General features: G+C 52.0%; 1 protein-coding gene across 10 annotated transcripts in view; it reads right to left on the bottom strand.

The window, feature by feature from the left end:
- The window catches only part of NFIX (nuclear factor I X), a 103,125-nt gene that overhangs the window by 43,750 nt on the left and 34,207 nt on the right, over positions 1-25,168 (bottom strand). The gene's annotated exons all lie outside the window — the stretch shown is intronic.

The following is a 25,168-nucleotide window of genomic DNA, read 5'->3' as shown; positions in this document are numbered from 1 at the left end:
CCCCTACCCCCGCCCTCCTCAGGTCTGCTATTTTCAGGGCTCTAGGCACCAACCACCCTGCTATGCCTAACCCAGGGAGGACACCCCACTGCTGTTACAGACTGACATGGATGCCAGGAGGGGCTGGGGGCACACAGAGCAAGACCAGGCCTAGGACAGGCAGGCCACTTGCTAGGGACCCAGCTCCAACTCTTGGAGTAGGACTCCCTGGGGTACTGGCCTCAGCACTCCCAGGAGTGGGCCATAGGTTTGGGGCACCCACAGGAGTGCAGGGAAACGTCCCACCCAAGACTCTGGAGACTCCTCTGAGCTCCTCAGCCGCCCACCAAGCCCACCTCCAGCCCCCTAGGAACCCAGGGAGCAGTGCAGAAATGGGGAGCTCGAGTTACACACTGCCTCTTCCACTCTGCGGCAAGCAGGAGCTCTGTGTTTTGGAGACATTGAATCTGCCTGATAGCCCCAAGGGGTGGTTGTTTTCCCCATCTTTACAGATGAGAACATATCAACAGAGGCTCGGCGAAACCCACCAAAGTCAGCTGGAGCTGGGATGGAGTTGAACCTCCACTTGTCCCCCAACCCCCACCGAAGGCCCAGTGGCCAAGCTCCTGGGAGTTTCCCTTCTCTGTCCATATCTGTCCACGGTAGAGACGGGAACTGGGGGAGGACCCTGGGCAGGACAGGAGAGGGGACTGCTCTGAGCCACCAGGAGTCAGGCCGGGAAGCAGGCTGGGTGGGGGAGGAGCTGACCACGAAGCTGGGATCCGTGCTCAGGAAACACGCAAAGAATGCCGCTGGCCGCAGGCCAGTAGGCCAGGACCACAAAGAGGCCTTTGTTTTAGGAGGTGTCCAGGGAGTGGATGGACAGAATGGTAGAGGTGGGGGCAGCACCCCTTGAGGGTGGGACTGGGGGAGGGCAGTGATCCCTGTACTGTCCTCACACACCACCCCCTCCTGTCTGTTCCCCCACACCTCAACCCCAGCAGTGGCAGGTTCTTCTATCAGGCCCCAGACTCCCAGGGAGGGAGCCCTTGGGGACAGATTCTCCTACTTCTCAGCTCCTGATCTCCCTCGACTGGTGGGGGTATATGTCCCAAATCCACTCCTTTGAACCCCAGAAGTTCCTAGGTGCCCCACTGACATCCTTCTCTGCCTCTACCTCTACATGCTGCTGGGGGCTTTGGGAATGAGGATGGAGGATGGGCTGGGGGGTAGCAAGGGTGGGATGGTTAGGGGCCTTTCTGCCTTCCAGGTGGACTGTCTGAGGGCACCAGAGTCACCGTGCTCCCCTAGTTATCCTCACCTCCAGGCGGAAGGGAGGGAAGGCCTTGGAACATTTCCTCTCCCCTTCCCCCCTCTGCAGTTGCAGTTTCCCTGGCCCCTTCTTGGCATCTGGAAAAGTTTGGGAAACTTAAAAAAATATTTTTGGAGAGTTTGTCTGTTGCTCCCCAGCCCTGTGAGGGAGCTACAGCCAAGAGGAAGAAGGAAAAGGAGTGGGTTGGGGTGACTAGGGGATAGAGAGTAAAGTCAAAGAGAAGCAGAGCACTCGGAAAAAGGGCAGCACCCAAGGGTGCTCCCTCAGCCAGCCTGACCCCCATCTAGGTTTCCTGGAGCTACAGGAAAGACCCCCACAAAACACTGTCAAACCACCCAGCACACCAGGCCCTGATGAAGCCCTACCCCGCATTCTGCTTAGCACCTTCTCTGGGCCATCTCCTGCCAGACATGTGTGCACTGTGCAGGAGGAGCAGCCTGTGGCTGTGGGGCCACACGGAAGGAAGGGACGTCTTAAGGCTGGATGGCCAGAAGCAGTACCAGCAGCTTCAAGTGGGGATGGAGGAGAAGGCAGGTTTCTGTCTGGATTTCCACCTCCCTGTGAACAGGACGAAGGGAACATGGGAAGACACAGACTCCTGGGGACTGGGGCTGCAGTGCCAGGCAGAACAGAACTGTGATTAATGTCCCTGTCCTCATCATCCTCGCTCCTCTGGTCTGTGTGTGTGGACAGGTGCAGGGGGTACCAACCTCATGGCCCTGGAGCCGTTCCAAGAAGCACAGAAGCACAGCCTCAACTAGGTCGAGATGAGCACAGTATATGCAATCGGCAGGGTTAAGGCCAGGCTATGAACAACTCTAGGTTCAGCCCAAGAAAGGGCACATGTCTGACATGTGACTGTTTCTCTGAGAGAATCTGGATTGTCTTATCTAAGCCAGGAGTGTGCCCTCTTCACCCTGACATGGCCCTCAGCAGAGCCAGGGCCAGCAGCGCAGGAAGCTCACTGGCATGACCCCCAGTGACTCATGGTGGTCCTGCCTGGCAGCTCCTGCATCGTCACCAGGACATCCTCAGGTGACCCACCTGTGTTCTGAGAACAGGGGGATCACTCAGGTGGTTCGTGCCATCCAGGTGGGCTCCCATCTGGGCTCCGCCCCCAGCCTAGATGGCCAGCAGTGTGCCCCTGTCTCCTAAGGATGGCTCCATCCCTGGAGACAAAAGAGCACATCTCAGAGAGGCAGCAGCTGGCAGAAGCAGGGGGAAAGCCTGGAGGACCAACAGCACCTGGGTACTAGGTGGAAATGCAGATTCACGAGCCCTGCCCAGACCTACCCACTTGGACAAGCCCCAGGATCTGCATTTTAACAAGCCCCGAGAGGTGCAAGGGCAGGCAGCTGCATATCAACCCGGGCACCACCTGGATGCCTGAGGGCGTTTGGTCCCAAATCCTGCAAGCAGAGTGGACAGCAAAGGAAAGACAGAAGGGAAGTGGGGCACAGAGGAGTGGGTAATCGGCAGGAGGGAGGTCTGCAAAGGAAGTGGAGAAACCTGGAGAGCACGAAGCCGGAGCGGAGAAGGCGGCGCTGTGAGGAGGAGGCGGCGCCTAAGAAGTGCCTTCCCGCAGCCGCCTGGCTGCTCCCGGGAGCCGCCCCGCCCCCTCCAGGCACCTGCTAAGGCGGCAGCGGCGGGTTGTGTTTCTTTAACCCCTGGGGCCTGTTGACACAGATTAGTATCGCTGGTCAGGGGTCAATAGGGAAGGCTCTTGAGGTCAAGACCTGAACAACTGGAGTTGTAATGAGCCACGTGGGGAAGAGGCCCAGGGAGAGGAGAGGGCCAAGAAGGGAGGAGGAGGAGGGCTGGGCTTCTCCGAGGAAGGGCCTCTGGAGCTCACTCGCCTGAGAGGCTGTCTCCTCCCCGAACCTGCCTGACTTGAGGCTTGGAAAAAAATCTGGCTCACTGGCCTCGGTCACGGGGGAGATGTCACTGGCTGACTAGAGCTGGAATCCCAGCTAGAGAAGGACAGGGTAGAACCAGCGGGAAGAAAAGCAGCAAAGAGCCACCTTGCAGGATGGCTGACTTGTGCAATGCTGTCAGGTCAGACAGCATTCCCCTCCTCTTCCCTTCCATCCCTAGTAACCTGAGTGAGCCCTGGGTAATGGCCAGGCACACCCCTCTTCCTCCTTGAGTCTTTGGCAGCACCGTGATGTGCCCACCTGAGGCATCCCCCTACCCTGGGCCACCTGGCAAAGCCAGAGCTGAGTGACTCATTTAGAGCCCTCTGGCCCTGAGTGGGGCTGGTATAGGGGCCAGACAGCATCCCAAACACCTGGTGGGACAGCCTTAGCCACACCTTCAGTGATGAGATCTGCAGCACAGCACCCAAGCCATGGGGCAGCTGCTCCGTGGCTCCCCTGCTACTATCCTCCTGGAGGTATGCACCCTCCTCCCTCCACTGCCAAGTCATTACCAACAACACCAGGGTAGCAACTATGCTTTTCTCCCGGGACCTGGAGGCTGGTTTGGGGCCTGCCTTCTCCCTGCCCAGGGCCATCTCCAAGGGGGCTGGTCTGGAAGGACGGAAGGGACAGGCCATCTGTCTGCAGGCCACTCAGCCACATGCTTAGAGGAGTGAAGGGAAAGAGCCAAAAGACAGGTCGCATGTCCCCTGTGACCAGAGCTTCCCCAGCAGTCTGGAACAGTTAGGTCACCTGTTTGGGTTAAAGGGGACTGGGTTTCCTCAGAATCACTCTAGAGCTCTCCAAGTCCTGTCTGGGTCACAGAGAAGCAAATATGAGGCCACTGACACCCAGGGGTCCAGAGAGTAATGGGAGGTACACTTTGATTCTATATTCATTTGTATGTCTGCAGGGGCAGACATACAAATCTGTGTGGGTCACACACAGATCTGTGACATGCACACTTGGAAAAGCACATGCAGTGCCTTAAAGTTAATTCCACATGTGTTTGTTGGCACCTGCTAGACGCCAGGAACCACACAGATACAGAGCCAGAGAAGCTGCCTGGGTAACACCCCCCTGCAGCTGAAAGCTGGTGTGTAATGGACAAAATGGAGGCCCCCTCAGAGGGAGGGACTGGCCTCAGAGGATGAGAAGTGATGCAGGAGAAGGCTGCACCAAGGAGGTGACAGCCAGGCCGGGGGTAAAAAGATAGAGGCCGTCAGACAAAAGGGGAAGGGACCACGCCAGATACACATGAGCAGAAGCCCAAAGGCAGGAACAGCACAGCACACTCAGGGGCTATAGAGAGCTCCAAATGCTGGAATACGCAGTATAGGAGAAGTAAAGGAATGCGGTGATGGAAGGGTCAGCAGGGGCCCGACCCAGAGAGACCCTGGGTGCCCACTAAGCAGACAGCACTGCTGGGCAGACAAGATGCATAAGGAATGCAGTTATGAAACTCTAGGACAGGGCAATTCCTAAGTATATACCCTAGAGAATCCAAAACATACATCCACATAAATGCTTGTACATGCATGTTTATTGCAACATTACTCACACCACAAAGTGGAAAGAGCCCAAATATCCATCAATGTATGAATGGATAAACAAAATGTGGCACAGCCATACAATTAAATATTATTTGGCCTTAAAAAGGAACTGGCGGGGTGCAGTGGCTCTCGCCTGTAATCCCAACGCTTTGGGAGGCCGAGGTGGGCGGATCACGAGATCAGGAATTCGAGACCAGCCTGGCCAATATGGTGAAACCCCGTCTCTACTAAAAACACAAAAATTAGCCAGGCATGGTGGCGGGCGCCTGTAGTCCCAGCTACTTAGGAGGCCGAGGCAGAAGAATCGCTTGAACCCAGGAGGCAGAGGTTGCAGTGAGCAGAGATCGCGCCACTGCACTCCAGCCTGGGCGACAGAGTAAGACTCTGTCTCAAAAAAAAAAAAAAAGGAACCACTGACACTTGCTGCTACAACATATAGGAACCTTGAAAACATTATGCTCCGTGAAAGAAGCCCGACATGAAGACCACATAGTGTATGATCTCATTTATATGAAACATCCACGACTAGGCAAATCCATAGAAACAAGCAGATTAGCGGTTGCCAGGGCCTAGGAGGAATGAGGAATTGGGACTAACAACTAATAGGTATGGAGTTTCTTTTGGGAACGATGGAATTGTTCTGGAATTAGATGGTGGTGATGGTTACACAACATTGTGAAGGTACTAAATGGCACTGAATCCTATGCTTAATTTTTATTTATTTTTTATTTTTTATTTTTTTTAGAGGCAGAGTCTTACTCTGTTGCCTGCCCAGGCTGGAGTGCAGTAGCGTGATCGTCGCTTGCTGCAACCTTAAATTCTTGGGTTCAAGCAATCCTCCTGCCTCAGCCTCCCAAGTAGCTAGGATTACAAATGCACGCCACCACCGTGCATGGCTAATTTTTGTTTTGTTTTGTTTTGTTTTTTAGACAGAGTCTTGCTCTGTCGCCCAGGCTGGGGTGCAGTGACGCGATCTCGTCTCACTGCAACCTCTGCCTCCTGAGCTCAAGTGATTCTCCTGCCTCAGCCTCCCGAGTAGCTGGGATTACAGGCTGCATCACCACACTTGGCTAAGGTTTTTTTTGTATTTTTAGTAAAGACGGGGTTTCACCATGCTGGCCAGGCTGGTCTCGAACTCCTGACTTCAAGTGATCTGCCTGCCTTGGCCTCCCAAAATGTTGGGATTACAGGCATGAGCCACCATGCCTGGCCCTGTACACTTTAAAATACTGAATTTTATTATGTGAATTAAATCTTAATAAAATACAAATCCAAGTACTGCTAATTTTTTTATTTTTTATTTTTTGCAGAGATGAGGTCTCCCTGTGTTGCCCAGGCTGGTCTTGAACTCCTAGCCTCAAGCAATCCTCCTGCCTCAGCTTCCCAAAACGCTGGGATTACAGGCATGAGCCACCATGCCTGGCCTTGTACACTTTAAAATAGTGAATTTTATTATGTGAATTATATCTTAATAAAAGACAAATCCAACCTGGGGAGATGGGGAATTTAAAAAAAAAAAAATACAACAGAGAGGAGAAGACACTGAGTTCAGAAAACTCAGCCTGGTGAAAAGGCAGGGAGGCTTCAGCCCTTTCACCGGCCTGTGGTTAGTCTGGTTGTGAGGGCTCAAGTGCTTGGCTAGGTGGTGATGCCCACAGCCAAGACAAGGAATGGAGCAGGGAGCAGAGGGCAGCCAGGAGCACTGGGAGGTACCTTGTGGATATGGGGGCAAGCTGTCCACAAGGCGTCTGCCTGGTAGCTGGAAAGAAGAGTTTAGAGTTCACAAGGAGAAATCAGACCCTGAGATAAGCCAGGGTGGTCAGCAGTGAGGGGCAGATGTGCAGGGTGGGGACAGGCCCCAGGGCTGCTGCTTGCTAGTGGGTGGCCTTGAGCAAGATTCTTCCATCTGCCAGCTTCTAGGCATAACACAAGGATTATAAAAGTGCCGAGTTCACTGGACTGTCATGGGCTTAAATGAGATAGGGTTCAGAGACACTGACAAGTGGCATTGCTGATTACAGGTGAAAACACAGGTCGAGAAGCAGAGCATGGGAAGATCCCAGGGAAATCAGCCTTTACCTTCATCGAGCAGACGGAACAAGAGGACCTGGGAAGGGTGGCATGCAATTAACCGGGCCGGGATGCTGCCACCATGGGACAAAGAGAGGGGCCTGTCTTCCCCAAGTCCACAGACCAGCCATACCATGGGCAACTGCAGATGGAAAGCCAGGAGAGAGAGAGCAGGGGACATGGCAAGTCCTCAGGTTCTTGACCCAAGGTACGTGGGGATGTCCGGGAAGCAAGGGTCTCCTCCCCATGGCCTCCTTATCCTATGCTTCCACACTCCTCACCCTGAGCAATAACCCTGCCCACAGTTCTGGGGCCTAGAGCTCAACACATGGCACCACTCAATGGTTTCTGGCACCGAAGAGGAATTTATTTCCTGGACGAAGCAGCCAAAATCGTTTTGCACCTTTGTTCGCAAGCATGGTGTAGTCAGAGCCGACATTTTCTAATGGGGCCAGGGAAGAGCAACTCAAAATGGATTCAGGGAGGGTGTCAGCTGAGGAGCAGCTCAAAAGCAGAGCATTCTGTGGTCTGGAAAGCTGATGGCGGGAAAATGGATGTGGCCACGTTTTTGAAATCAAACTGACCAATGTTTTTAGTGAGTTTGCTGTAAATCAAATCATAGGATAGGTAAGCTACCTGAAGCTTAACAAAGGAGTCCATCTAAAGCAACAAGGCGTCCTACTTTAAAAAAAAAAGAAAGAAAGAAAGAAAAAAGAATAAGGGAGTGGTCTTGCAGAGGAACCTGTCTCCAGGGAGAAATGGGTTTCCCATTCACAGTGGAAGACTGATATTGATCCCAAGAATCCAAGGCTCATCGTTGATGCTGGGCAGGAGAAACAGTCTCCATTACAACCTACCCTCAGAGCCTTAAGAGTCCTGGATAACTAGACTTCGAGGTCAAGTTCCAGATCTGGCAGCCTTAGTGGGGAGTACAGCCCCATCATCCCATTCCAGCCCTCTGTGAATAGCCAATCCAGAGCCACCTCAGATGGCAGTAGCTTCACTTCTGATGTTCTTCTTGACTCTTCAAGAGTCTGGAACTCTGACCCTCTCCTGATCAGGCTCTGTGATTTAGACCAAGAAGAAAGAGAGCCATCCCAATGCCCCCAAACACCATCCCTCTTCTCTCTCCTCCCTTCTTCTTCCCTTCCCTTTCTCTCTGCTCCTGACATTCACATGCTTGGAGACATGCTCAGACACAAAAAGATGCTGGCATACACAGGGATCCATGTAGAATGACTGCCTCGCAGCCTATTTACAGACATTTTACCAAACAAAACATCAACTCCCAATGTTTGACAGGAAGCCCCTCCCCTCTTGTCAGGAGCAATCCCTCCTAAAGGGGGTCCCCAGCGATGAACGGCAAAAGCCCCAGGAACGGGAAAGGGAAGAAAAAGAGTGTATGCAAGGAAAAAGAAGGTAAAATTATAAGGTTGGAGCTGTCAAGGCAAAAAAAAGAGGTGGGGGAAGGCAACGCGATTCCACTATTAGGGAGTCGGTGTGAAACGCAGAATTCACAACAGCTGAAAATCTCCATGCTTTGTCTGCAGAAAACACAAGACACAGTGGCCCAAGGGCTGGGAGGGCATCAGAAGCCACCCTGCCCACAGCAAGCAGGCAGCACACATACCCTTAAACACAGGGCTGCGTTCCCACACCCATCTCACCCAGCCCCACAGACTACCCTCCATGGTGCCCTCCTAACCCACAGGCCTACCCTCTTTCCCGAGAACTCCTTGGTAGTGGGAGTCAAAGTTGAAAACAAAAGTGGAAAAGGAGGCAGGAGTGCCTGCAGGGATGCCCCTTTGGTCAACAGGAATGAATGGTGGAAGGAGGCTTCCTACACTCCATCCAGAAAACAGCAAACAGGTTTACTTGCCAGGCCTCTGCCCCACCCAGCTCCATTTCTCAGAGCAGAAACCAGGCCAGATGTGTGTTAGGGAGAAGCCAGGGTAGGGCCTGTGTCCTTGCAAGATGGAAGCTGGAGAGTGTCAGCCCTTCCCATCTCTGCGTATCCTCCTCTGGACTCCTCCCACCTGGAGGGGTCCATGGGGCTCAAGCTGAGGAAGAATGTCCAAGCCCCTCACTCCCAGGTGCCTCAGTCGGCAACAAGGACATGGAGAGGTGGGCAAGAGCAAATTCTCCAATCCTGGATCCAGCTCTTGCACTGGAGGAGGAAGAAGCCTACCAGAAAAGGGAGGGAGAACGGACAGGCGCAACCACAGCCTGTGGTCCCCTGATGCCCGCCATGGGGTCAACACAGTGCGGTTGTCAACCCAGTGTGCCTGCTGCCCCTCTCTCCTACCTCCCTGGCAACAGACTGCTGAGCACCGTGGGCCAAGGTCTCCAGACTCAGCATCAGGGAGTTCTTAGAGCCCTCCTTGGGCCTGGCTTGCCCTGCTGCCGTTCCTTTCCTTGGCTACAGTCAGGGTTTCTCAACCTCATTACCCCTCATGCTGGGGCTAGATACTGTCTTCTATGGGGGGTTGTCTTGTGCAGTGTAGGACAGCTAGCAGCATCCCAGCCTCCACCCACGAGATGCCAGTAGCAACCCCATCCCAAGTAGTGACAACTAAAACTGTTTTCAGCCACTACCAAATATACCCTAGGGGCAGAACCACCCTCACTGAGAACCCCTGTGCTATCAGGAACACATGCATCACACACAGCTCTGGGGCCCATGCTAGCCACAGACCAGGATACCTCTGTTTGTCCACCTAAATCCATGGTGGCTGTGGAGCTCCCTCAGAAGAGAGCCACTGTCTCACCATGACAAGTGCCACTAGGTCTCTTCCATTCTATGCAGGTGAAGGCCTGTCCAGAAGTAAAGCAGCCTTCAGCATGGAGCCCATGTGGTCAGGGTGCTGAGCCCTGTGCTGCTCCCAGGTATCTGAGCTGCCGGCGGGCCACCGCTGTTCTCACCATCCTCAGTACTGCAGTCATCCCGTGTCATCCCACAGCCTGCAGTGGGACCTTAGCCCACTCCTCACCCCCGGAACCTGACCTGCCTCTTGTCCCAGATCTCCTTAGCCCCCGGGAAGGGTTGTTGTCCTTGTGCCATATCCAAACAGAGGGCTTTTAATAGCAGCTTCCTGTAGGGCTGGGTTCCTCCCATCCCTTGCCTCTCACTCAGCTCAGTCCTGACGGTGGAGACGCAGTGCCCTGTAATTACGACAATTGTAATCTCTTTTACTAACAGGTAGATTAATAACGAGGCAGGTTCACAAAGAACCCCAGAAAGGAACTGCTCAGCTGCTGAGCGAACGGGAAAGGCCTGACACTTCTCACAAGCATGCACGCCCTCTGACTCAGAAGCTACAAGCCACAGGGGCCAGGTTGGAGTTGGGCCCAGGGGGTACATACCTGCTGTGCCCCCTACTCACTGCACTCCTACTACAGCTCATAGGAGTAACAAGAACTTGAACCTCATGACTGAGAAGTTTCCTCTTACGTTCTTGGGGTGTGAATTAAGCTGACATTTATACACACACACCCCAACCCATACTTGTACACAGACACCCACCTCCTGACACTCAGACACCCACACAGACACCCGCAGGTTAGCACATCCTGAACACCCTGCAGAGGAAAGAACAGAGCAAACCTCATGAACATATGCATCCCACCCACGACTGCATGGCCAAAGCCCTCTAGACACTGGATGGCCCACACTGCCATGCCACAGCCCCAGCTGAAGGAAGAAAGGGAAGAAACGATGCTGTCGCCTCCCTCTGTCCTACACAACTACCCACCTCCATTGCTGCAATTCAAAAGCCTCTTGTGGGGCCTCAGGAGTCTTGAGGCAGCTCCCACCACCCAGGGCCTGAGGACAGTCAGGTTCTGGGTAAGGTGGAGTATCACAGAGAAAGGGTTGGGGACAAGGGTCAACAGAGGCTGAAGACACTTACGCTTCCATGGGCCGAATAGGATGTAGAAAATGATATAAGGCCCGATTTTCTCTTTTTTCTTTTTTTTTAAATTTTATTTTATAGAGATGGGAGTCTTGCTATGTGGCCCAGGCTCGAACTCCTGGGCTCAAATGATCCTCCCACATCGGCCTCCCAAAGTGCTAGAATTACAGGTATGAGCCACCACACCTGGCCCTACAGCCCAGTTTTCGAGATGAATAAGCATGCATATTCAGGCACACAGATAAGAGTGCCATGGCAGTGGGGACCAAGTCTGATGAGAGCATGCTCACTTACACACAGGGACTTGGGGCAGGGCACAAGGGGGCTGTGTGTCCCTGCCTGCATGGCCCTGGGGGACACTGTCTGGGATGCAAGGGTGAGAGAGGGGGTGTCTATGAGTGATGTCAAAGTCCACAGTCCACAGCAACAGCTCACCCTCCCCTAGTCCCCCTTCAAGTCCTGGGAGGACATGTGCGACATTGGCAGCCCCAGGGGCCTGGTGGCAGACTGCGCAGCTGGCCTCAGGTGTCAGCAGCAGCTGCTTCCTCAGGAGCTCTCTGGCACGTGCTGGTGGCCAGCATGGGCTTGCACCTCAGAAGTGGACCTGGGGGCTGCTCCCATTAAGATACCATGGCCAGCACCTGCTCACCACCAGACAGCCTCAAGAGCCACTTCTGCAGTCCCAAGGCCAGGAGCTGAGAGGAAACTGCCATGCCACGGTGACCCCCAAGGGTCCCTCCCCTTCTAGCAGTGCTAACAGGAAGTGGCTGCAGAGGCCTGGAAGGGGGCACCTCAGATTCATAAAAACATGGATTGGAGGGTGTGAGAATGTGGGCTGATGTCCATGATTAGCTTTTACACTGGGTAACACCATGTGTCCATCAAGGAATGTGTGAGCTGATGCAGAGAATAAATACAGGAACGGGACATACACCTATGACAGGGATGGGAGACTTGACTTGTAAAAGTGCATCCTGACATGACATGTATGTGCAATGTACACGATATGTACAATGATGGCAACATCTTTCTGAGGCTCTGGGGAATAGGAACAGGGTACAGGGACAGAGTGAGATGGATCCTTGCGTGCTGCCTGAGGGTGTCAAGTTTCCAGATGGCAATTTAACAGGATGGACGAAGAGCCTTCAAGAGAGTCCATACCTTTTGCCTAGTAATTCAACTGCTAGGAAGCATTAGCTGAAGGTAACAAATACAGCAACAAAGCTTGGTGTAATAGGATGTCCATCCCAGCAGAATTTACAATGGGGATGAACGCAACACAACTCAAAGGCCTCAGTGGGGTGGGGGTGGGGTTTACATCAGCTCTGGCGTGATGAAATCTCATGAAGCTGTTTAAAAGCATGTTTTTTCTTTTTCAGGCCAGGCATGGTGGCTCACTCCTGTAATATTAGCACTTGGAAGGCTGAGGCGGAAAGATCACTTGTGGCCAGGAGTTCAAGACCAGCCTGGCCAACATGACGAAATCCCGTCTCTACTAAAAACACACAAAAAAAATAGCCAGGTGTGGTGGCGCACACCTGTAAACCCAGCTTCTCCTGAAGCTGAGGCATGAGAATTGCTTGAACCCTGGAGGCAGAGGTTGCAGTGAGCTGAGATAGTGCCACTGCACTCCAGCTTGGGTGACAGAGCGACTCTGTCTCCAAAAAAAAAAAAAAGCATGTAAAAGCATGTTTTTATTTTTCAGTAAGCACCTATTACACTTATAATAAGAGGTAATTTCTCATTTTCAAAAGGAATAGGGGACAGAAGTCATTAGAAAAGTTGACAATTTAGGGATAATGCAGCTAATAAGAAAAGATGCTAAGGCCAGGCGCAGTGGCTTACGCCTGTAATCCCAGCACTTTGGGAGGTCAAGGCAGGCGGATCACGAGGTCAGGAGATCAAGACCATCCTGGCTAACACGGTGAAACCCTGTCTCTACTAAAAATACAAAAAAAAAAAAAAAAAAAAAAAATTAGCCAGGTGTGGTGGCAGGCGCCTGTAGTCCCAGCTACTCGGGAGGCTGAGGCAGGAGAATGGCGTGAATCTGGGAGGCGGAACTTGCAGTGACCTGAGATTGCGCCACTGCACTCCAGCCTGGGTGACAGAGCGAGACTCCATCTCAAAAACTAACAAACAAACAAAAAAGAAAAAGAAAAGATGCTAAACTACTAAAAATTAGATTTTGAAAAATAGCGACATAGTAGAATACACAATGGTACTGATTTTTTTTTTTTTTTTTTGAGACGGAGTCTGGCTCTGTTGCCCAGGCTGGAGTGCAGTGGCACGATCTCGGCTGACTGCAACCTCTGCCTCCTGGGTTCAAGTGATTCTCCTGCCTCAGCCTCCTGAGCAGCTGAGATTACAGGCATGTGCCTCCATGCCTGGCTAATTTTGTATTTTTAGTAGAGACGGGGTTTCACCGTGTTGGTCAGGCTGGTCTTGAACTCCTGATCTCGTGAACTGCCTGCCTCGGCCTCCCAAACTGCTGGGATTATAGGCATGAGCCACTGCGCCCTGCAGTATTAAATTTTAAAAGCAGCATCCCTAAGTGTCTATACTATAAATTCCAGTAAAAAATAAAATATGTGCATGAATAAGTAAGGGAAAATGCAACAAAAGTTAATAGCAGTTATTTCAGTGGCATAATTGTATAATTTTAATTTCCACCCCCTGACTTCATGCTAATTTTGTATTTTTATTATGAATGTACAGTAGTCTTATAATCAGAAAAATAACCTTTTTAAAACAGTGGACAGATGAGGGACTGTACGTACCAGGCACACTCCCCAAATCATAGAACAACATAATCAGCTGATCGTGAAACTAAGCCCCTGTGTGTCCAGAGTTTGTGAGAGGCAGGCTTGGCCTCCTGAACTTTCATGCTCAAGTGGACTCCAGCCCAAAGAGTGGTAGCAAGGAGGGAAATGTCCTCATGTTACTGTCATGCTGTGGCATGTGACACTACCAAGACCGGGTGCCTGGTGGGCCTCTAGCTACCCTTCCACTGAACAAGGAGGACTTCAGAGGGGAAAACCGGTCTCAGAGAAAGTCAAGAACTGGCACATGGGGCCAGAGGAAAGAGGTTTAGGACCAGGTGAGAGGGGAGGAAGGAGCTATCTAGAGAGTCTTAAGGTAGAAAGTGGAGTGCTCGGAATTCACTCAAAAACTACTGGAAACAGTTCTAAGATCCGAGGCAAGCAAAGGTACAGCAGCGGCAGCAGAATCAACTTTAAGATCTGCTTCGAGAAGTGGCTGTGTGTGTGCGCGAGTGTGTGAGAGACAAACCTCCCTCCCTATTCACATTCCTTTAATAATTCATTGTTAATAACCAAACCCAGCTACCAGAGCCGCAAGCACATGTACCAGCTGGGGGACGGCAGTCATCTCTGACCCGAGAGGCCCAGACTGAAGGGGTCTCCAGGAGATGGAGGGCAGGAATAGCAGCCATGAGTCTGTCCACACAAGGAGCCTGGAGACCAGGGCTCCTGAGGAAAGGGAGGGAGGCGAGGAAAAGCCTCAGAGCAAAAGGCAAGCAATCCCAGTGGGCCCAGGACTGATCCCTGCCAACCCCTGCCGCAGGGCATCCACCAGGCTAGCGTGGCAGGGAAGATCTGGCACGGGAAGAGACCCTGTCATGAGTGAGTTTGGCTGCTCCGCAGACCAAGTCTGGAGAGGACATGGCCTCTGGGGGGCTGTGTGCTTTGTGGCCAAAAGGGAGGATGTCCCCAAAGATGACTATCTAGCAGGGACAGCCAAGGAGATCAAGAAAAGGCCTATGAGAGGGTGGGGTGGGCTGAGCCCACCAAGCAGTAGCCCCTGTAACAAGGTATTCAGCGGGGGTAGGGGTGAAGGAAGGGGCTGAGAAGAAGGCTGCTCCTTCCCCATTTTCCTGAGAGCTCATTCACATAAAATAAAAACAAGTATTTTGAAAAACCAAGTCTCTTTGAACCCATTAACCCACAGCTTCTCACTTGCCTGCCACACTCCTTCCAGCATTCTGGAAGCTTCCACTGCCCCTCCTCTGTCAGGATTCTCCCCTCATAATGCCCACTCAGAGAGCACACCTGCCACTCTCCCATCTTGGCTCTCTTCCTTCATCAGCCCCCTTTCTGATTTTTATACCATCGTGAGCCTTTACATCATCTCAAGGATGGGCCATGGGCTGCTTCCCATCTGAAGGTAATTCAGTATTCAAAATGGGTTTATGGAGCGTATAAAACTATAAGCTGCGCGAGAGACAGATGCAAAGGCGGATAAAACACAGTCCCAGCTCCAAGATTCCAGCCTAAGAGAAACTACAAAACTGCATGCTAAGTAACACAACGGAGCAAAATAAACTGGCCCCCAGCTGAGCCCAGGGCCAACTTGCATAGAAACGGGGCCTCGCCCAGCAGATTGCTCCCCTCTGCAGCAGACTCTCCAAGGTCCCTGTTTTCGTGACAAGACATGTAAAGGCAAGACTTGCCACCATGGGGATGCACTGCCTCTCCCAGGGTGCACTGAGGAGGCCAACACATGCCTTCTGCCCCATTCACAGGCAAGGTAGCAGAGCTCAGGCTCACCAGGGGCATTTCTGCAGCCGGAGCACTTTGTTGAAGAGGAACACAATTCAAGAGGCCTTGCCAAGCCAGGCTGGCATCTGAGTAATTATATTAATGAATCTCTGAGTTACAAAATCTAATATTAGACAGTGGCTTCAGTACCATCATCCTCAGTTACTGTCCCACGTGGCTGGGAACACTCCTGGGCAGCAGCAGGGCTTGAACAGACCCTACACACACACACACGTGTGTGTGTGTGTGTGTGTGTGTGTGTGGTGTTTAATTTAAAAGAAATGCATGTATTTGAAACTATGCCCAGAGATTTGTGTGCTGGGCCCACTTTGTAAACCACGATACCATAAATAAGTGAGAGAAATCTGGCCATTGTCCTCAGGGCAGGGGCCTCTCTCTTGGCCATATCTTTTGGGCTGGCAATATCCTGAGGATTATTGCTCCATGGAGCAATGGCCTTTGTGTTTGGAGCCAGCACTGTTCCCCACAGAGTCCCCTTTGGCACAGCAGGCAGGTCCTTGCATGTAGACCCTTGGGCCCTTCCTCCCCATCCACGCTTATTAGCTGCCTCAATCTCAAGTCCAAACTCAAAAGTTGGGCCTGACACACACAACGGGTAGCCCACAGCCCAGCTGATCCCCTCTCTCTGGCCAAATCTCTGGTGCAGACCAGACCACTGCGCCACCACCACCATCCTGGCCTTCATCTGTGGGCCCTGTCCGAGGCCAGCAGAAACGATGACCCAGTTGGCCACGCTATGCATGTGGTCAAGGCCAGAGGGCGCCAAGTCAACTGCAGCCAGGTAGTAAACTAAACAGGCACTAAAGGCAGGTGAAAAACAGTGTCTGCTATGCTTTCATGATTACATTTCACATATGCCGGGCTAAACGGAAACTTCTATAAATGACATGAGAACACTTAGAACCTAGATTTCTGTAAACTCCATGTGCCAGAATAGGATTTGGCTCTCTTCTGCTCCTGCCTCATTTGTTTCATTTGGGAAGCTTCTTTGGGTGGCAGAGTCCAGCCCTGGTCACTGGGTCTGGGAAACTGGCTTTTATGGAAGTGAGTTCTCACCCTGGGACTGGTACGCTCAGGAAGCCCCAGGAGCCACAGTGGCCTGTTCAGGTCTATATGGGAAGAGGTGACCTGAAAGGCAGGGAAAATAGGCAGGCTTTGCCTTTTAGAAACTCTTTGGTAGGCAATAAGGGATAGGTATTTGATGATTTTTCCATTCTTTTTTAAATAACAGATGAAGGATCCACACCAATACCATACTGCCTGGCAGGGCTTGCTGGCAGGGCTTGCTGTCAGCACTGTCTCACTTTGAGACGGCACTGTCTCAAAGGGTCTCTGAGCTTTGAGACGGGAAAGACCCTCTCAGAAGCCACACGATTTCCTAGAAAAGGTTTCCAGGCCACAGAACACTAAACACAACCAATCAAAGCACAGAAAACAAGTGCTGCAAGAAATTCAGGAAGGCAGCCAAGCAGCCCACTCTGCTAGCAGAGGCAAGAGGCGTCCTGAGGAGAGACCACGCACAGCAGGGTCTGCTTATTCTCCCTCTAAGGCTGGGTTTCTCCACCTCCGCACTTGTGACGTTTGGGGGCGAGATGATTCTTTGTTCCTGGGGGACTGTCATATGCAGTAGACTCTTCCCACTAGATTCCAATAGCACCCTCCCCCCACAACTGTGACAACCAAAAGTGTTCACAGACATTGCCAAATGTTCCCTGCGGGACAAAATTGCCCTTGGTTGAAAACCACTGTTCTAGGGTGACCAACAATCCCAGTTTGCTGGAGACTGAGGGGTTTACCGAGGTGAGGGACTGTGAAACTCCGAGCAAACCAGGACGAGTTGGTCATCCAGCCTTCTTCCAATCCCCTCATCTGCCAAAGGCAAATTTCCTCCTCTATGCTCAGGGCTATGAAGACTAGTTCTTCCCCACCCTATATGAAGCAGTCTCCCATACACCTAAAAAGATTATATCCCACCTCATAGTTTCTTCTGGGGCCAGAATACTATCCTTGTCTCCTCTTTCTTCCCCAGGCGCCATCTCTCAGCGCCATTACTTCCACGAGGCTCTCTGAGATCCGCATCAAATTGCTCACATATTTCTTAGATTACTAAGGCTGAAACTGGCCTACTACATCTGGTAGGGGAAGCGGTCATGCCCTGGGGAGGATATGACCGGGTGCAGAAGTCGGGTCTCCCTTAAGCAAGTGGCCCCAGAGCCCTGCAGAGGTCACCTGGGAGAGAGAAGGAAGACTCTGTAGCTCCCCTCTTCTCCCTGACACACAGCCAAGGCTGGCAGAATCTGCTACACACAGGAAAGGGGACTTGAGACCCCCTAAAGATGAAAGGAAACGGAGTCTACTGCCTTGCTTCCCGTTGGGTCAAATACCCAAGGGCAGATGGCCTGTCTCACCCATTAAGGACTCTGCCCAGGAGACCTCACCCTGTTCAGCCCCACGCTTAGCACCCACCCCCAACTCAAGCTTCCTATCCATTTGCCTCCTCCCTTTAAAGGCCTTTCTTCACTTGGTCCCCCGGGAGCATTCCTGTTACTAAGGAAACAATGATGTCATGTGTCCGGGTGGGGCCGCAGGTCCCTCCTACCACCCCCTAACTAGGTACCATGCCCGCTGACGTCACTGCTCAGAAATTTATAGCCCAGCACGGGTATTTATAAGGTGGCTCTGGTGTGACCACATATTTGGTGTGGGGCTGGTGGCTATTTATAGCCAGAGGATATACACTTATTACACCCCCTGTCTGTATTCTGGGCCACCTGTTATGTAACTGCCATTATGCAATAACGCCCATTATATAATAATTATGCGCTAATGGGGATATAATCTGCAGGCATAATAAGGACACACTCCCCAAGGGCTGCACTCGGCTGGCCTCCTGCAGGTCGCCTCCGGGGATCTCCCGATCGCTCCACACAGCTCCGCCCAGTCCACAAGAGTCACCAGGTGTCACCCTACTCTCCGCTGTCTGGAGAGCAGCCTTCTCCAGACTGGCAGACTCAACCGCAAAGCCCTCTCTGGATTCCCTCTCTGTCTTGTCTGGTTTCTCATTTCCACAGCCCCACCCCTGGCCTGGAGAGGACGCTCTTCTTCCTCTGCCACTCTTCTCTCTGCTGTATTGTTAAGCCCAAAACAAATAATTATGATGAAATAAATCCTGGAAGCATGACTGACGCTTCATCCCCCCATTTTAAGAAAGGAAACCTCCTGGACACGCCAGGCCAGTTGGCGAAGGGTCTGCTCCACACGAAGGAGAGCCCTCGCCTTCCTAGGAGACTTGGGAAGTCGACTCCAGAGGCCAAGCCAGGTGCAGCCAAGCAGGATACTTCCCAGGGGCCCCTCCCTCCAGCCGCAGCCCCCTTGGTGGGGATCTCAGGGCAGGCTGAGGCTTAGGCCCTGACTTCTGTGGTCGGGGTTATACCACCAGCAGGAATCCCCCAGAGTGGGATCCTAACCACTCAGACACCAGTACATGCCCTGCTGGTCACTCCTCCCAGGAATGACACGCTGAAACTGTCACCTCAGGGAAAAGAAGACAGGGACATTGGCTCTGCACTTGGGATGATGCGGGCAAGGGTACAAAAGGCAGCGGGTGGGAAGAGTTAAGACCACAGTGGCACTTGACGGAGCCAATTCAATTAGCCCAAACATACCATCTGCTCTTAAAATAGATACCTCTATATTTAAAAGTTACTTGATATATGAATTGATGAAAAAAATTCGAAGAACTAACATGGATCTGCGAAGTGAAGTTGTCTCAGGCACAGGACAGTAGTTTGGGGAACCTATCTGTCTCTCACATTCTCTATTGTTAAATTTTTACAAAGAATGTGTTTTACTACTATAATAAAAAAAAAAATCAAATCATTTAAAAACAGTAGTACTAAGACCCAGACAACAGTTCTGGTCTCCGTGTCTCATGCTGCAGAAACAAACGTCTGCTGTTCTTTGGGGTCTGATACGGGCCTGACAGGATTACCGGTTGCTGCACAGGCCTGGGTCAGCCCAGCAGCAGATCCCCTGTCCTGTTCCCCAGATCAGCAGCCCCAGCACACAGAGACCACTATGCAAAAAATCAGAGAGGAATAACTCAGTAGGGGACTTGGAGGCAGGCTTACAGTTCCAACCACGGGGAGGTGAAAGGGGAAAGCCCCCAAACTGCTTCTGCTTCAGCCCAGGGCTCTGCTATCCAGAAAAGCGAAAACAACACAGGACACACAGGAGTAGACGATGCTCAGAGGTTCAGCTGACATTCAACACAAGGTAAATGAGGACCTAAACTGGCGGTGAGGCAAGAGGTGAACGCAGGTGGCATTCTGTCTGAATCCCTGTTTCTTCCAGGCCAGAGGTTCTCAGCCGTGCATGATTCTGTTCCCAGGGAACTCTTAGAAATGTCTGGAGATATTTTTGGTTGTCACACCTTGGGGAGGGAGGTGCAACTGATTTCTAGCGGGTCAAGGCCAGAGATTCCGCTAAAACTCTACAATGTCCAAGACAGTCCCCCAAGACACAGAATGATCTCACTCGAATGTCAACAGTTCCGCAGTTGGGAAATGCTGCTCAAGGGGAGCTGATATCAATGGTGAGAGGTAAGCCTCTGTCTAACTAGCCATGGACACAGATGAAAATCTAGAGCGGTGAGCCAGCCTCTCCCTGAACCCAGCCCTAGTCATGCTAGGAGAGTTTTTATATACACAGCCCGAGAGTTTTCCAACTTTAAGAAAGGGGTAAAGGTGAGAGTCAATGTGAAGAAGTGAAAAAGGCAATGAGTAGCAGATTATTGTAAAACTTCCAGCGATCACCTGGTTAATTATGATAATTACATTCATTTTTATTTCAAACTGATTCCAAGGACACTCCCAGGAAAAGGGTGTGACAGTGCAAGGATCAGGAATCCCAAGGTCTAGCAGAACCTGCCTGGCCTCACACCTAGACTTCCTGCCTCCTCTACCTGCGAAGGTCAGGTGGGATCCCTCCCCCATGCTCCAGGGAGATATGAAAAGAAGCAGAGCTGGCTGCAGCAGGGTGAGAGCATCCAGCCAACCTGGCCCCTGTCTATGCTAGACTCAGCCCGTCTATGCTAGCATGCTGCCTCTCGAGGTTGGTGGCAGGGATCCAGGAAGCCATGGCCTGTCAGGAGGGAGGGAGGCCAGTGTCAGGACAGGGCCAGGTGCCCATTCTCTGTTTCCACCCCACATACTCAGCCACTGGGGGAGCCCTTGAGCTGAGCCGCAAGCTGGGCTCTCTTCTAGAGAGTGACAGAGACCACAATGATGAAACTGGCTCCAACAGGGACCCGTGAGGTTTTCTCCTCTGAGACTCTGCCAAAGCCAGTAATCCTGATGAAGTTCAAGGAGCAGCGATGCCCTCAGAATGAGCTCCAGGTACTCAGTGACCTAGAACCCGGCCCCTTCTGCCAGAAACTCATCATGTGACCAGAGTCCCCTGTCATCTCTGTACTTCGGGTCCTCCTCTGTACAGTAGATACAATAATACCTGCCCTGTCTATATCACTCAACCATTGTGAGGAGGGAATCAGCTCCAGGCACACTGAGAAGGCTCAGGCAGCTGACAAAACGAGCTAATTCCTCACTGTCTTTCAAGGTGCAGGTCAAGTAGGTCGTCTTCTAGGAAGCCTCCCTGGTCCCCAGGTCTGGTTTGCTGATTCCTCACTACACACATTATGCACATCACCTGAGTGCACACACACCCAGCCAGGAGCACAGGTTTAAAACTAGAATCAGGGTGAGAATTCAGGGAATTAATACATAGAGAGGACTTAGCCTGGTGCTAAAGCCATAGAGGGCCTTCAATGGAAAAATGGAATTAAAGCAGGGGATAGAGACCAAGGGCATGCCCACAGGGGACAAGAAGTTGTTAGGAGCCTAGACAAACAGGTGCCCCTTAAGTTACTGGGTGTCCCCAAATAACAGCTAATAAGTACCCTGTACTGGGGTGGTGGTGGCACGCCATGTCATCAGTAAGGCATCAGGAGTGAGAGAAGAGCCAAGATGCCCCCTACTGATAGTCCATGGCAGCTGGTGGTGAAATAAGTCACTTGGGAGACAGACCCATAAAGGGCAGCCCCAGAATATTTTTTATATCCCCAAAGGGCCAGGAAATAAGGTACGAGATATCCATTATAGACAAAGTAAGGGACCCAGGCACCTGAGGGGTAAGGTCCAGTCCAGCCAAACTTCTCCTCCCTAGGCCCTCCGCCTCCTGGGACCCTATTCTAACGCCAACAACCCTTAAACTCAAACATGCTTAAAATGGCGACGGCGGCCTGCAGGGCCGGGCGTTTGTCGTGCTGTTTTCCACGGTGCCCTTGGTGCCAAGAAAAACCTATCATCAGAAATGCCATCAGCTATATTTATCTATCTCTCAGCCCCCCAGCCTCCTCCTCCCGTCTGCCAACCAGGCCCTGTGAGCCCCCCCTCACCCAATGGGCACACTTCCCTGTTGCTGATGCCCGTGACCACCTGCCTGAGTCTCGGTCTGTGGCACTCTCTTCCCAAGCCCTGACAATTAGGCCTCCATACAGGCATGTAAACCAGCAGGCTGCACCTCTTCTTACTGGGATATAGGGACGTGCCCACATGTGTTAAGGTACGCACCCCAACAGGCACTGGTTTGGGTGTCTCTTGTTCGAAACCTTGGACAAGCATGGCCTTCCATTTCTTTTTGGCCTCAACTCCCTACTCACCAAGGTCTCAGCAGCACTGACCTGCCCTCAAAGTCCAAAACAAGCTGAGGGCCCAGGTCCTCTGCCCACCATTCCCAGGAAGACACCTAGCCGCTCTATAAACCTCTCACTCCCTCTCCCTCATTCTCTGATTTAGGGCGGGAAGCCCCAACCTGTATTCTGAAGTACTGAGTCTCCAAGAAATGTGTATGCTAGTAGAACCCCCTTCAAAGGTGGAATCTGGGACAAAAAAGGAAAAATAACAGAGTCAAAGTTCACAACTGTGCAAATCCACAGCTGTGAGGAGTCCTCGAAGGATGCAACACACAGGGGAATGTCATGTGCCAGACACCTCAGACCTTTCCTCTACCCAACAGGCAGGGCTGCCCTTAGGCCTAGCACATAAGATCTGCCCAAAGTGTTTGTAGGATGAATCAATAACTATATTTAAACCCCTACACCTCCTCCTGTCACCCTGGGAGCCCCACCCAACCCTCCACTCCTACACTAGCCCTCTCTTCAGAAGGCTGCCGTTCAACTCTGAGCCCCCAACTCAGAAAGGAGTTCCAGGGAGCCAACTCCTCTGAGAATGAAGCAACCCAAATAAAAATTTTAAAACCCAGAAGCTCTTTCTCTCCTGCCCCCCTCCCCCTCCACTGGCAAATGAAAACAAACAAGAAATCAAAGAGGCCTTTTGTGCGAGCACCGCGCTGACACGGCTGGGGCCTTTGAAAAGACTTCTGAATCGGACACTGAAGGATAAAATAACTGAAGCGTGGCAGCTCCTGAGACAGAAGGGCGGGGGTGGAGGGGTGGGACGGACAGGGCAAAGAGAAAAAGGGGTGGGGAGGGAGTCACCTTCCCTAGGCAGAAAAGGGGACACTCAGCTGTCCCCTCTCTGCCCAGCTGCTACAGGAAGCCAGGACAGAGGGAGAACGTAGCACTGGCCTCATTACCCCTTCTAACCCACTCTTCCTCCGGCATCCCAGGTCTCTGTAACACTACAGGGTGGCCAAGAAGGACCTTGCCTCCCACTTCACAGCCCACTGTGAGCTATCCCCCAAATAAGGCCCTTTGGGCCTTCCCTCCCCTCCAGCATGGGTCACTGCAGGTTCATGCCTACGCCTACGGGAGGAAGCCTTCTAGAAGATATCATCGGGCCTTTACCCAAAGCCTGCCAGGTACATGCAAGATTCTCTTATTCTTAGAGATCTAGGAACCCCTAGGCCAGGACCTTGCTCACAGTAAGTTGACTAAGTGTGCATTTCATGGATAAAGGGAATTCTACCATGCTTTGGAAGCGCCAAAAAGTAAACCAAGTTCTCAGGAAGTCCTTCTGCACGTCTGGACCCCAGCCCTTCTGCTGCAGAGTAGCCCTGTTTCCTCTGGGTCAGCAATAGAGCACAGCTGGTCACCATGCCCATAATTATGGGATCAGGCCTCTAGGTCCCCTCTGGCTTGTTCACGGTCGGTGCTTTGCTGGCTCAAGCTCCGACAAAGGTGACTCTTTTTTCCCCCATGTCATAGCCTCCAATTCAGCCAGCAGAGCAAGCACTCTACTGAGAAACCCCCTGCATGTTGTAGGCAATGGGAGCTCTTGACTGGTCGGGTGGACAGCACTATGAACAAAAGGGACAAGAGCAGGTGGTCAAAGGAGTCTGAGAATAAGACCAAGCCCAAGCATAAGGATTGGGTCTGGGCATTTCTGTTCTCCTCTTTGGGGTCATGCCCCCCTCTGAGGCCAGCCTGAGCCCCATCATTATTCCACATCACCCAGACCCAGCACCCCAAGTTGTATTAACAGACACGAATGTCCAAAACAAAGGTGGCCAGGGCCAGCTTCACGGGTGTGCAACTTGCGTGCCCCCCACGCTTGGTTAAATGCTCTAACTGATGTCGTGCTGTAATTCCTAAAAATTTTGAACAAGGAGCCCCCACATTTTCATTTTGCACTGAGCCCTGCACAGTATGTAGCTGGAAGGCCCTGAAAATTATGTAGCCACCATGGCTGGCTAGGATCTGATCATGCTTGGAGTTTCTGTGTTCAATTCTGAACACTCCAGTTTCAGAAATTTTATGAATCAGAGGGACCAAAACAAACCAGAGGGCTTCCAGGAGGTGGTTACCAAAATGGCAAGGGCACTAGGAGCCATGTGAAATGTGGGAGGCATTAGGGACTGGTGATATTCAGGCTGGAGAGGAGACAGCTTCCTGGGGAGAAGGGTGGAAGGGAGACATAAGAGCTGCCTTTGGTATTTCAAATGCTGTCCTGTTACAGAAAAATCAGCTTTCACCTGGGTCATCCCTTAAGAAAAAAAAAGACCAACAAATAAAGGTGACAGAGAGTCAGCCTCGGGCTCCCTAAATCATAACAATTGTTCTCAATCACAGCAGCTGCCGTCCTGCTATGTGCCGGTATCTTTACATATTAGCTGGTTTAATCCCTGGAACCATCCTACAAGCTAGACATGGAAGAATGGAAGAATTTTACAACCAAAGCTGACCTTTGAATGACAGTGACACCTCTTCTGGGATGTTCTAAAGGGGACCCTACATTGGGTTAAAAGATAATCTGTAGATCCTGCTAATTTTAGGCGTCAGTTCCAGGGCCCTATGATCTTTGTCAGCCCTGGCACCAGATGGCGCTGCCTCAAAGACGCAGACCAGTGGCATTTCTGGGCCTTGAAAAAGGAGGCAATGGATGAGGCAGCACAGGGTCCATGGTGGGGGTGGACCCAGAGAAAGCAGCGGGTACTCCTGTGGACCCTCCCACATACTCACCCCAGAGCCAACAGTCGGGTTGGGCATCCAGCAAAGGCTTGGGGAACCTCGCTGGCACCAGCCCCGTCTTGGCAGTATGGACACAGCTGAACAATGCCCTCCACCGCCAAGGAAGGACGTGGATGGGCAGCCCTCCCTCAGACCTGAAAACTAGTGCCTGCTACAAAGCCCCAAACCCTAAACTAGAGTGCCGAAACCAAGAAGCTCTCATACCTGAGAAGCCAACCCCACAGGTGAAAAAGTTCACTTAGACAAATCTTCAGGTGCTAACCCATTTCCTGCGACAGGTAAGGCCAAGCTCAGCTGTCCCGGGACCTGAAGGTAGGGAGGGAGGGGAGGCCGAATCTGCTC

The sequence above is a fragment of the Gorilla gorilla genome, chromosome 20, assembly GCF_029281585.2.
Source record: "Gorilla gorilla gorilla isolate KB3781 chromosome 20, NHGRI_mGorGor1-v2.1_pri, whole genome shotgun sequence".
NCBI lineage: Eukaryota > Metazoa > Chordata > Mammalia > Primates > Hominidae > Gorilla > Gorilla gorilla.
This window is presented reverse-complemented; position numbering and strand designations above follow the sequence as displayed.